At 35.4% G+C, this 13,187-nt stretch overlaps 1 long non-coding RNA gene across 1 annotated transcript in view; it reads right to left on the bottom strand.

Annotated features, from left to right (window-relative positions):
* The window catches only part of LOC144303760 (uncharacterized), a 57,174-nt gene that overhangs the window by 23,539 nt on the left and 20,448 nt on the right, over positions 1–13,187 (bottom strand). Inside the window, exon 3 of the long non-coding RNA XR_013370735.1 lies at positions 254–327. This is a non-coding gene — a long non-coding RNA (uncharacterized LOC144303760). The remainder of the gene's footprint in view (positions 1–253; positions 328–13,187) is intronic.

The following is a 13,187-nucleotide window of genomic DNA, read 5'->3' as shown; positions in this document are numbered from 1 at the left end:
GTTTAGCGCCACCTTCAGCAGAGGGCGTGATCCTAGAGTCCGGGGATCGAGTCTCACATCAGGCTCCCTGCATGGAGCCTGCTTCTCCCTCTGCCTGTGTCTCTGCCTCTCTCTCTCTCATGAATAAATAAATTTTTTAAAAAATGGACATCCAGATGTATCTCCAAAGACTATATTCTTGAATTTTACTTCACTACACTCTTTCAGGGTCACTCCTCAAAGGAGTTATAATGCAGAAGCAATTGACTTCTACCTGATAATGATCATCATGCGCGTCCATCATGCCCATTATGCTCTCTTCTCCATTAACTGGTTACAGGAAACTTCCTGTGAAGTGATAGGCATGAGTTAAGTAGGAGACAGTGAAGGAACAAGACATAGCAGGAGTCTGAATTGATGTTCATGCAGTTTTACTGCTACTGTCCAGATCTACGTAAGCCAAGTCTTCTATAAACTACTTCTATTTTATAATGAAATGCTGCTGCAGATGCAGTTGTATGTTTCAATAGAGCAGATAATAACCGGTTCATGATGGCAAGTCCACATAGTTCCTTGGCGTCAGAGTCAGGTATCTACCCCAACCCAGCAGCAACCCAAGAGCCACTTTTCAAATGGAGAAGGGTTGTTAGCCAAAGAAAGCACAGCTCTACTCCAAAACTCAAAGGGTACACAGTGTTATTCTCTTCCAGAGCTTTCCAATGGCTTTATACAGTGTCTTTTTTTTGCCTTGGGTATTTCAATAAAATTGCATCTGTTAGGTTGTAAGGATTGAGTTGTGGGGCAACATGTACCACAGACTAGAACTACTGCAGAGCCGTACTTATATGTCCAGGTTGCACTCAAAACTAGCAGCACTACTAGATATATAGTAAATAAGTTAATAACTAAATTAAAATGTCCAAATATTCTATATGTTACCTCCAAAATGCAAAACAATCCATGAAGTGGTATGTTCACTATTATTCATACTCGGTGCTACAGGGGATAGAACAATTTAGACACTGTCCTTAGAAAGAATACCTCAATGTGGCCCAGAACACTGTATCCCAGAAACCTCATCATTGTGGCAGACCTCCAATATTTTGCAAGGATTATTGCCCACCCTCTGGCATAAATTAATTTTATTAAGGTGTCTTAGTTGTTTGCTTTTTTATTCTTGCTGGATCAAGTTGTCATTCTGTCTGTGAGCACAATAAACCTGTGCAATATTCTGTTTGTTGCCAAGATGATGAAGGAAATTCTAAACTATGTTACAAGATCATGAGAGAACATAAAAAGTGTGACAACGTCTTGGGGCAAGTCAGTAAAATTATATTGTTGTGTCTGCCACGTAAATATAAAATGCTTCTGCTTTTATTTATTGATGGGAACTGACATGAGAACATTTGCCAGATCAATAAACTGCATATTGATTTCCACAAACTGTTAATTTACTCCCGTAAAGACATCACATTTGGAATTTCAGCTCCAGCTCTCATGGTTATCTGCTTATTTGTGTATCTAGTCTGCTTTTCCATGCACTGTCTGGATTTTAAGGTGAATTTTCAGTTAAAGATCAAATAGATCGGATATATGCATCTCTCTTAGTCTTTGATGATGGGACTAATCTCTGTTATTTCTACAGGGATGCATTATTGCTCTTGATATACAGTTTTGGTGGGGCTTGTTGGAGACAGCTGCAGAGGCTTGCATTTGGCCCTTCCTGCTCTAATATCCTTTACCCCATGAGTCAGGGAACCACTATTGTGATTCTGACAGATATTTAATACACATATAAGGTCTGGGGCTGGGAAAATAATAATAGGTCTAATAGGACTGGTTTGTAGTCTGTCTAGACATGTGAGATGGAATAGACCCAAAATTCCATTCATTACTTGACCTGCATAGCACCTACTATGGCCAGTTATTTATAGATACATTTGGGGTCTTTGAGGATCAACAAAAATTTAAAGTCAATATCTAATTAGTCCTAGAGATTCAAGGTTTTTTCTTTTACCTAGTGTTCAGTCACTTAAGTTCATGGTTGGGGTCCCTCTGGGGAAAACTTGGAGAAAGAATCACGCTATGCATTGTAATCTTTTCTTCAGAATACTTGGCCTCCTTCTCAGTCGAGGCTGTATGGATTTGTGAAATCGTATAATTCTGAAATTAGGATATGAAACTGCAGAATATAATTCTCCTACTCCTACAGCAAGTTAGGTTTCTAGAAGCAGCCATAGAAGTTCTTTTGTATCAGTTACCAATACTTGACAGATTGCATATATTCTTTCATGTACACCATGATCAGTTAGCCTAGGTCACAGATTTTTGTGAGTCAAAACTGATTAAATTCCATCTCTGTGGTGTATTGTGGTAATGAGGACTTCATAGCATATGATGATTAAGCTTTGCCATATAACATCTAACACTTTGCATCATTTACTCCCACTGAAATCAAGAAACTTAAGTCCAACGGGGCAAGTACCACTTTATCCTTGGCCTACAGAACCTAGTCATCATAAAGTTCTTCAGGGTTGCCAGAGTTCTCCTAACTAACACATTTTTTAGTACCTTAATAAAAGTCGAGTCCACCATGCCCTCACAAGGTTACAGTTGAGAGAGGTAGGTGCTGCACATATAGATTCACTACAACATTTACATGTTTCTGAGGCTTGAACTGTTTCTTTACAGATGCCATGCCAAGAACGTTCTTGACCTGTACGATTCACCTTACATTAAGTATCATATAAAGTAGTTAAATTCATTGAAATAAAAAATAGAGTAGTATTTACAGGGACTGGGAAGGGGAGGAAATGAGGATATGTTTAATGGATATGTAGTTTGAATTTTTCATGAGAAAGTTCTGGAGATCTGTTTTACAACAATGTGTATATACCTAACACTACTGAAGTGTACACTTAAAAATTGTTAAGATGGTAAATTTTATATTATGTGTTTTTTTTTTTACCAGAAGAAGAAAGAAAGTTAATTTTTGATAATGTAACCTTATTGCCACTCCCAGGTGATTTTAAAAATGCAATAAATGCCAAATCCAGGGTAAGGGCACCCCTGCCAGTGAATTTGGCCTGATCAAACCTCATATTTCTACCCCCTTTGGCTTAATACTCCTAAACATATTACCCTTATTATAACTTATACATTTACCTTTACATATACCTATTGTCTTTCTGATGAAAAATCAATGATATCTTTTAATTTTTGGTATATACTTTATCTCTTCCTAAAGATCTTATACTTCCTAGCCAAGACTATCTTGGAATCTAACTCTTACACTTGTCTTGGAAGCCAAGAGTAGGTGAAGGTAAGCCAGAAAGAGAATTAACATCACCTTGCTAGAAAACTGTCCCAAAGGGAGTGATTGAAAAGATTTCTGTGGTGAGGAGGACTGGTTCCCTCAGATTGCAGACGTGGCCTCTGCCAACGGGATATACCAGAGGACTTTGAATTTTCAAAGTTCTCAGCCTTATCAATGTCTGCTGAAATGTCCCTGTCTCTGGGGCCTCTTCCTTCTCCTTCAACATTTTTAGTTTATTTTTTTTATTTATTTATTTTTATTTATGATAGTCACAGAGAGAGAGAGAGAGAGAGAGAGAGGCAGAGACACAGGCAGAGGGAGAAGCAGGCTCCATGCACCGGGAGCCCGACGTGGGATTCGATCCCGGGTCTCCAGGATCGCGCCTTGGGCCAAAGGCAGGCGCCAAACCGCTGCGCCACCCAGGGATCCCAACATTTTTAGTTTAATTTAAACCTCAGTGTTTAATTGCTGCTACAATTTCATAATCCTTTTTGTCAGATAGAACTTGGGTGTGGAAAAAAAAAAAGAACTTAGGTGTGGTCCTGAGCCATATCTGCCCTGCATCTACAGCAGATGCCAGATTATTTTATAGCTGCAAGGAGTCCTGAGAGTCTCCCTATTTCTTTTAAATACATATTCATAGTTTTCAATATTTCTATTTACCCTACTTCTCTAAAGGGACATAAGAAGGATCTAGTTGACTCCTCAATCTTTATCATTACTATGACTATTACAGAAGTTGAATGTAACAGCCACTTGATTTCCAGTTCCTTCTGCTTAATATGCGGTATCATATCCATTGCATGAACATCATATGGGAGCTTGTTAGAAATGCAGCGTCTTAAACACCATCACAACAACCTATTTTATCAGTAACAGCATTTTAACAACAACAAATAACTGCAGTGGTTTTTATGTACATTAAAATTTCAAAAGCACCATCCCAATTCCTTGCTTTCCTCGGGCACTACCCATGGTGATAGGTTGAGTAATTGTGACACCATGGCATGTCGCAGATTTATCTGTGACTCATTTTCTCTTTGCAATGAAATTATCTCTTCATTTCTTGATTTTATGGGCAATTCAATCTCAGATAATATTTTAACAATCTGTTTTCTGGGACTACTTTTGGTACCAATTACTTTATCAATCAGGTTCCTGGCAGAAAATAGATGACACCAAATATTATAACTTAAGGATGGCAATAAAAGAACTATTCACAAAATGTGAGTAAAGACAGAATAATATATAATGGAGTTGTGAAAGCACATACATCCAAATACCAGAGAACTCTTTTTTTTTTTTTTTTTTTAAGATTTTATTTGTTTATTCATGAGAGACAGAGAAAGACAGAGAGGCAGAGACAGGCAGAGGGAGAAGCCCCACGTGGGACTACATCCCAGGACTCCAGGATTACGCCCTGGGGCTGAAGGCGGCGCTAAACCACTGAGCCACCCAGGCTGCCCCCAGAGAACTCTTTGATTGGAATTTAGCTCTGTTTAAATTACTCTTCACTTTTCATGTAAATTTTATATATCCATTTATTTTATTTATCTGTTCTCCTACTTTGCTTCTATAATTAACATAAGGAGGGCAGCCCTGGTGGCGCAGCATTTTGGCGCCGCCTGCAGCCCAGGGCGTGATCCTGGAGACCCTGGATCGAGTCCCATGCAGGCTCTTTGTATGATGCCTGCTTCTCCCTCTGCCTGTGTCTCTGCCTCTTTCTCTCCCTCTGTCTCTATGAATAAATAAATAAAATCTTAAAAAAAAAAAACATAAGGAAACAGAAAAACGCACAAAATCAAGAGAAATTAAATCCAAAAAAGGAACTAGAATGGAAAAGCAAAAAACTGTAACATGAAGTCAGAAATGAGAAAATGAGACCATTAGAAAAAATTGCATGCCATATAGTTGGGATCAAATATGGCCATAAACTTCTAGCAATAAACAAGGAAATTCGCAAAAATCTAAGTCTCCAGAAATACCAGCTTTTCCTATTTAAACACCAGAAATAAATATCTCTTGTTCAGAGAGAGTACACTATGTAACACAGTAGCCATGGCTGTTAATAATGGCTTTTCTTTATAAAAATATGCAGTATCTAAAGCTGTTGGATTGAAAAATTAAATCAATATTGAAACTTTAAAGGTACTGTTCAGCATTTAAATACTTTTTTTCTAATGTCAAATACTTAGCAAGTAAAAACAAAAAACAACTAAACAAACAAAAAAATGTAAATACAGATCCATAACTCCTTATCTTAAATTCTTAGGCAACTTATATTTTAAAAGCTTTATAATTTTAGGAGCACCTGAGTGGCTCAGTGGTTGAGCCTCTTTGGCTCAGGGTGTGATCCCAGGGTCATGGGATAGAGTCCCACATCAAGCTCCCCACAGGGAGCCTGCTGCTCACTCTGCCTGTGTCTCTGCCTCTCTCTGTGTCCCAAATAAATAAATAAATAAATAAATAAAATCTTTTAAAAAAAAGAAGTTTTCTCCTTTTAGAAACCTTATACAGGGCGCATCGCATATATATTAGAAGACATATGACATTCCCAGTAGGGATCTGACTGTAGCAGCCTATAGTCAACACATTAATACGAAATACACAAATCTTCACATATACTGTGATAAAAAAAAGGACTATGAATACCCTCATTTCAGTCCAAGGTAAATTTTAATACTAAATCAAAGAACTTAGGGTTTTGTTCTGTTGTAATTTTGGATTTTAGAATTATCTTCATTTATATATTTTATTTACTTGAGAGAGAGAGAGAGAGAAAATGAGACAATGACTAGGGGAGGGCAAAGGAAGAAGCAGACTCCCTGCAAAGTCAGAAGCCAGGCATGAGACTCAATTCTGGGAGTCCAGGATCATAACCTGAGACAAAGGCAGCCACTTAACTGACTGAGCCACCCAGGTGCCCTGGATTTTAGAATTATAATTAAGGGACTGTGGCTTTATATCACTCTATTCTACTCATCAAAGTAGATAATATTTGCTAATATATTATTTGCAGGCAACAGTATAAAAAATAATTGCAGATGTTTGAAATATTTCTAATAAACAACATTCTTACATGGTGGAAATAAGATAGTCTTACAATAAATCAACAGATAAACTCTCCTCAGGTGATATATCCTAATTCAAGATGATATAGAAAGTCAAAGGAGTGGGACATCTGGGTGGCTCAGTGGTTGACAATCTTCTTTGGCTCAGGGCATGATCCCAGAGGCCTGGGATTGACACCTCCCTGGGGGAGCCAGCTTCTTCCTCTACCTATGTCTCTGCCTCTCTCTGTGTGTCTCTCATAAATAAATAAATAAAATCTTAAAAAAAAAAAAAAAAAAAACGAAAGTCCAAGGAATTTCACACAGTAATTCATATCAGTGCAAAATCCAAAATCATTGCTGCTAGGAGTAAATTATCACAATCTTTCAATTGAATGATATGGAGGTATCTAAAAAATTTTAAGTATTCATAATTCTGATTCAGGAATCCTAGCCAATAATTTATTTTCCATAACGTGTTATATAAAATTCGAAATACATGAAGAAAAGTATACCAAACAAAAAATGCACAGCTCAATGATTTTTATAAGTAAAATATCTATTATTCAAGTGAAAAATAGAACATTTTCAACATTCCAGAAACTGTTACTATGCTTTCTCCTAATCTCTATCCTTTTGCTCTGCTTCAAAGATTTTTATGATTATCACTTCCATGTTTTTCTTTGTAATTTTTCCAGCTAAGCTTGTAGCACTTAACATTATCATTTTTCCTACTTTTTGAACTAACCATAAATGGAATCACTCACCATATCTTACTTTGTGTATGGTTACTTTTGAGAGATTCATCTATGTTCTATGTATCTGCAATTTCATTCACTTTTATTGCTATTATTCCATGGCAGAAATATACCATAATTCATTTTACTATTGATGGAAATTGGATTTGTTATCAGTTTGAGGCTCTTCTAAACAGTGCTACCATGGACATTACTGCATATGTCTCCTTCTATACAAGTGTATGCATTTCCCTTGGGTATATATGAGTCCCATTGCCAGTTTGAACAGTATGCATAATTTCAGCTTTGGTGGATAATGCCAAATGTTTTCCAAAGAGGAAAATTCAATTTATGCATATACCAGTAGTACTACCAATACAGGGTATTATTTGATTTATAAATTTTATTTTATTACTTAGTAAAACTATGGAAATGGAGTTTATTTTCTATATCACCTTATATCAAGGAACTTTGCAAAATTCCCTTATTAATTCTAATAATTTATCTGTATTATTTTGCATGTTACGTACACAATTATATCATGACCTTGGGGTTACCATTCAGGAAAATAAAGAAGTGTTACTCTCAGGAATGTTCAAGACAGAATCCCAAATTGTTATCCTGATTGTCAACCAGGATGCAAAACAGAGGAAATGAGGCTATTCCCACAAAAGGAAATTTCCTCAATGAGTGCCTAGGAAGTGCAGATCAGAAAAAAAATAAGGAGAATAGAGTCAGAAAACTTTTTGAGTCAAGTTTTCAGTAGATATTTCTAAGACAATACAAGGTGCTGTGGATGGTAGAAAGGATGGAAGATCTAATCAGAGATCTTGACTGTTAGCCTGTTGTTCAATAGCTTTTGCAATAAGCAGACCACTGTCAGGTTATAAATGGCATAGATTTGTTTAACAAGCCACAATGGTTTGGATGTCAATCTGGAAAAGTGTTAACAGTGGCAAAACATCACCAGTAGCCCAAAAATGGTCAAACATCTGATACAGCCAATCTTTCAGGTGCACATATGAACAATACTCTGTGCAATGTGACCTAGATTCCTTACAAAACAAGTGGGTCATCCCTGGGCAGATTCCTTCAAGGGATAAAATAATTGTCAATCTAGATTTCTATATCCAGCAAAGATTAAAAGGCTACTGATGATGAAATAAGAATTCTCCCTGAAGGAAATTCTTAAGGATGTACTTCAAGCAAAAGTAAAGTACCCCTATATGAAAAGTCTGGAATTCAAAAATAAAGAATAAATAAATTATTGAATATGAATGTAAATATAAATATAATTTATTTATATAAAATAATGATAATATATATGGTTTTATAAAATGAAAAAATGAAGACTGATTAATTTTAGATTATGATAAGTTAGGTATGTATGTTGTAATTTCTAGAATATCTTCTAAAGATATAGCAAAGTGTGTATAATTCGCAAAGTGGTCAAGGGAGAAAAAAATGATGGGTTGATAATTTCTAATCAATCCAAGGATGGTACGAAGGAAAGAAAAAGAAAACAAAAACAAGTAGAAAAAATTGAAATCATACTACCAAATAATAGATTAGAATGCCAACTCATTAGTAATTATATTAAATATAAATAAGCCTCTTCCTTGTAGTAAAAGACAAGTGTTGCCAGGCTAGATTTTTTAAAACCCAATTCTGCTAATTTAAAGTCTTTCAGGTAAAATCTTAGGATTAAGAAAAATTAAGTAAAAACATTAGAATATATATGGTGTGCAATACTATTGAGAAAGGAAGATGGCAATACAGATAAAATGGAATTGAAGGCATAAAGCATTAGTATGTATAAAGAAAGTCACTTTATAATGATAAAAAATTTAATTCACTAGAAATATATTAACTTTCTATTGAATCCACTTAATAACATAGCTTTGAAATACACAAAGCAAATTTTGAGAAAATTGGGAGAGAAATAGACATTTTAAAATACTTTTGTAATTGATAAAACAAGCAGACAAAATGTCTGTGGAAATCTAAATAATTTGACAACATAATTTTAAATATTTGTCTAATATTATAGGATTATAAAATATCTATCCATATGTATAATAAACCTAATTTGAGAGTTACAAGTAAAACATTTTTTTGCATGCTTGCTAAATGTGCATTTATTTCTAGCACATGGAGAAACTTCTCAAACATTAAGTTGAGAGCCAAAAGAAAAGTCTCATTAAGTTTCAAATCATTGAAAACATAAATTATTTTTCTTTAACCATAATGTAAATGAAGTAGAAATCAATAACATAAACATAACCAGAAAATTAACATTTGCTAGTAAACCATGGACAAAAGAAGAAATCATAATATAAATCAGAAAACTTTTCAAACAGAATGCTAATAAACATACCATATATCAAGACCTGTCAGTTGCAAATAAATAATGGTTTAAGGAAATGTTATCTTTTAATTACATATATTAAAAAGGAGAAAAGCAAAAAATTAATGAGGTAGAGACATTTTTAATAAGAACATTTAAAGAAATCCAAGCAAGGGAAGAGGGAAAATATAAACATGAAAAACTGATTAAATAAAAAAACAAATGAAAAATAGAGAGAATTGGTAAATTTTAAAGTTGAGCTTTTCAAAAAACTAAAAATTATAGAAAAACACTGGCAACGTTGATTAAGAAAAAACAGGAAGAGAGGTACAGTAATAATTATTGCAAATATAAAAGGTACAACTACATATTCTATAGATATTAAAAATAAAATGATATTTTTTTAAATTTTTATTTATTTATGATAGTCACACACAGAGAGAGAGAGAGAGAGAGAGAGAGGCACAGACATAGGCAGAGGGAGAAGCAGGCTCCATGCACGGGGAGCCCGACATGAGACTGGATCCCGGGTCTCCAGGATCGCGCCCTGGGCCAAAGGCAGGCGCTAAACCGCTGCGTCACCCAGGGATCCCAAAATAAAATAATATTATAAACAACTTTATAGTACTAAATATAATTAAAGTGGATGAATTCCTCGAAAATTTAAACAAAATGACCAAAGCAGGGAGAAATATCTTTCAGAGTCTTGTGATATTTTTAATAATTGAAGGGTACCTCAATGGCACATTTGGTTAAGCATCCAAATCTTGGTTTTGGCTCAAGTCATGATTTCAGGGCACTGGGATTGGCCCCTTTCAGGCTCCATGTTCAGTGCAGACTCCACTTGAGATTCTGCCTCTGTCTCCCTCTGACCTCAACCATCCCCCTCATCTCTCTCTCTCTCTCGCTAAAATAAATAAATCTAAAAAAGAAAGAAAGGAGAAAGAAGAAAGAAGAAAAGAAAGAAAGAAAGAAAAAAGAAGGAAAGAAAAAAGAAGGAAAGAAGAAAGAAAGAAAGAAAGAAAGAAAGAAAGAAAGAAAGAAAGAAAGAAAGAAAATGAGCCAGTTATTGATAATCTTCCTTGAAAGAAACCTCCAACCCCAGATGTGGGTCTTCATAAGTGAATTGTATGGACATTCAAGGGAGAAATAATTTGTTTTAATTATAGGGGATCCTACAAAATACTTAACCACTACCCTACAAAACTATCCAAGTCACAAAATACAAAAATAAAAAAAAATTGAGAAGCTGTTCTCGATTAAGACTAAAGGGACATAATAACTAAATACAATTCCTGATGCTGGATTGGATCCAGAATGAGAGAGATAAAATATATTATAAAATATATTATTGAGATAATTGGCTAAAATTGATTATGGACTATATATTTTATTTATTTTTTAAAGATACATTTATTCAGTGTCATGATCAGACTATTACATTTAGCAATCACCAGCATGAGTGCAAAAAAAAAAAAAAAATCTACATTAAAATCCTTTGTTTTACAAAGTGCTTTACACTTTCCACAGAACAGAAGCTAAAATAACCTGTTATATAATTAGTCACAAATACAGTCAAGTTTTTTTGCCCATACACATGAGTATTGTCTGAACCATATCTTCTTTGTAGCAGCTAGGCCCTGCCATCACTGTGCTTGGCTGAGTTCACAAATCTGTTGTAACCTGTAGCTTCCCTGTCACTTCTCTGCCTCTCCTTTCCTGCTAAGCTTTGTTTCCCGGCAACAATTAAAACCTTCTGCCACTGCCATAGCTGCTGCTGCTCCTGGAACCACCATAGCCACCTTGGTTCTGTGGTTTGGCAAAATATTGGCCTCCACCACCATAGGGGCCAGAGCGTCTGCCTCCAAAATTTCCTCCTTTCATGGGTCCAAAATTTGAGGATTGATTGTTGTAATTGCCATAATCATTATAGCTTCCACCACCTCCAAAGTTGCTTCCATCATTACAAAATCCGTTATAGCCATCCGCACAGCCACCATATTTTATTGTTCAAGAGTATTTTATTAATATTAATACCAGCAGCTCAACAGTATTTTATTAATGTTAATTTTCCTAATTTTGCTAATTGTACTTTAGCAACATAACAAACTGCTCTTCTTATGAAATATGTGATAGAATTTTTATGAATAAAATATATGATGTCTGCAACCTATCAAATAGTTCAGGAAAAAATAGGGAGAGAATGATAAAGTTATACAATAATGTAGTTGACCCTTGAACAACATGGGGTTAGGGATGCTGAACCTCCACCCAATCAAAAATCTGCATACAACTTTTAATTCTCCAAAAACTTAACTGACTGGAAGCCTTACATAAAAAAAAAAAAAAAAAAAAAAAAAAAAAAAAACTAAAACATAAAAAAACTAAAAACATAAAAAAATTCCAATTTTACATAAATGAATATGAAAGACAGAAAAAAGAGTTAACACTCTCCCAATGTTAGCATCACTTCATATCTCAATATACATAACTTCAATCTCAAACTTCAGAAATGGCAGGAGAAAAAAAGGAAAATGACAGTAAACACATGAATGAGAATGACAAACTTTCTAAGCAAAATATTAGCAAACTGAACACAGAAACAGAGAAAAGGATAATATATCATGACCAAATTTCATGTATTCCATGAATCGGGGTTAATATTTAAAAACCAACTAATGTAAACCACTATACAGACAGGAAACAGAAATCAAATGATATTATCATTAAATGACAAGGACGATAAAATTTAACATTGTTTCATGATATAAATTCTAGCAAGCTAATAAAGGTTGATTTTCTTTTTTTTTTTTTTAAAGGATTTTATTATTTATTCATGAGAGACAGAGAGAGAGGCAGAGACACAGGCAGAAGGAGAAGCAGACTCCCTGTGAGGAGCCTGATGTGGGACTCGATCCCAGGACCCCAGGATCACACCCTGAGATGAAGGCAGATGCTTAACCACTGAGCCACCCAGATGTCCCCTAAAAGAGGATTTTCTTAAGTTGATAAAGGGTATTTACAGAAATCTACAGTAATCAGCATAATTAATGGTAAAACATTAGAAGCTTTCCCTTTGAGAAATACAAATCAAAACCACAATGAGTTACCACCTCACACCAGTGAGAATGGGGAAAATTAGCAAGACAGGAAACAAATTTTGGAGAGGATGTGGGGAAGGGGGAACCCTCTTGCGTTGTTGATGGGAATGTGAACTGGTGCAGCCACTCTGGAAAACTGTGTGGAGGTTCCTCAAAGAGTTAGAAATAGAACTGTCCTACAATCCAGTAATTGCACTGTTGGGGATTTACCCCAAAAATACAGATGCAGTGAAACGCTGAGACACCTGCACCCCAATATTTATAGCAGCAATATCCACAATAGCCAAACTGTGGAAGGAGCCTCGGTGTCCATCGAAACATGAATGGATAAAGAAGATGTAATCTATGTATTCATGGAATATCACTAAGCCATTAGAAACGACAAATACCCACCATTTGCTTCGATGTGGATGGAACTGGAGGGTAATATGCTGCGTGAAGTAAGTCAATCGGAGAAGGACAAATCTTGCATGGTTTCACTCATACGAGAAATATAAGAAATAGTGAAAGGGATTATAGGGGAAAGGAGGGGAAGTGAGTGGGAAAAATCAGAGATGTTGACAGAACATGAGAGACACCTAACTCTGGGAAACAAACAAGGTGTAGTGGAAGGGGAGGTGGGCGAGAGGTTGGGGTGACTGAGTGACGGGCACTGAG

The sequence above is a fragment of the Canis aureus genome, chromosome 33 (assembly GCF_053574225.1).
Source record: "Canis aureus isolate CA01 chromosome 33, VMU_Caureus_v.1.0, whole genome shotgun sequence".
In the NCBI taxonomy this organism is placed as follows: domain Eukaryota; kingdom Metazoa; phylum Chordata; class Mammalia; order Carnivora; family Canidae; genus Canis; species Canis aureus.
Note: the sequence above shows the minus strand (reverse complement) of the source record. Positions and strands in the feature narration are given on the sequence as shown.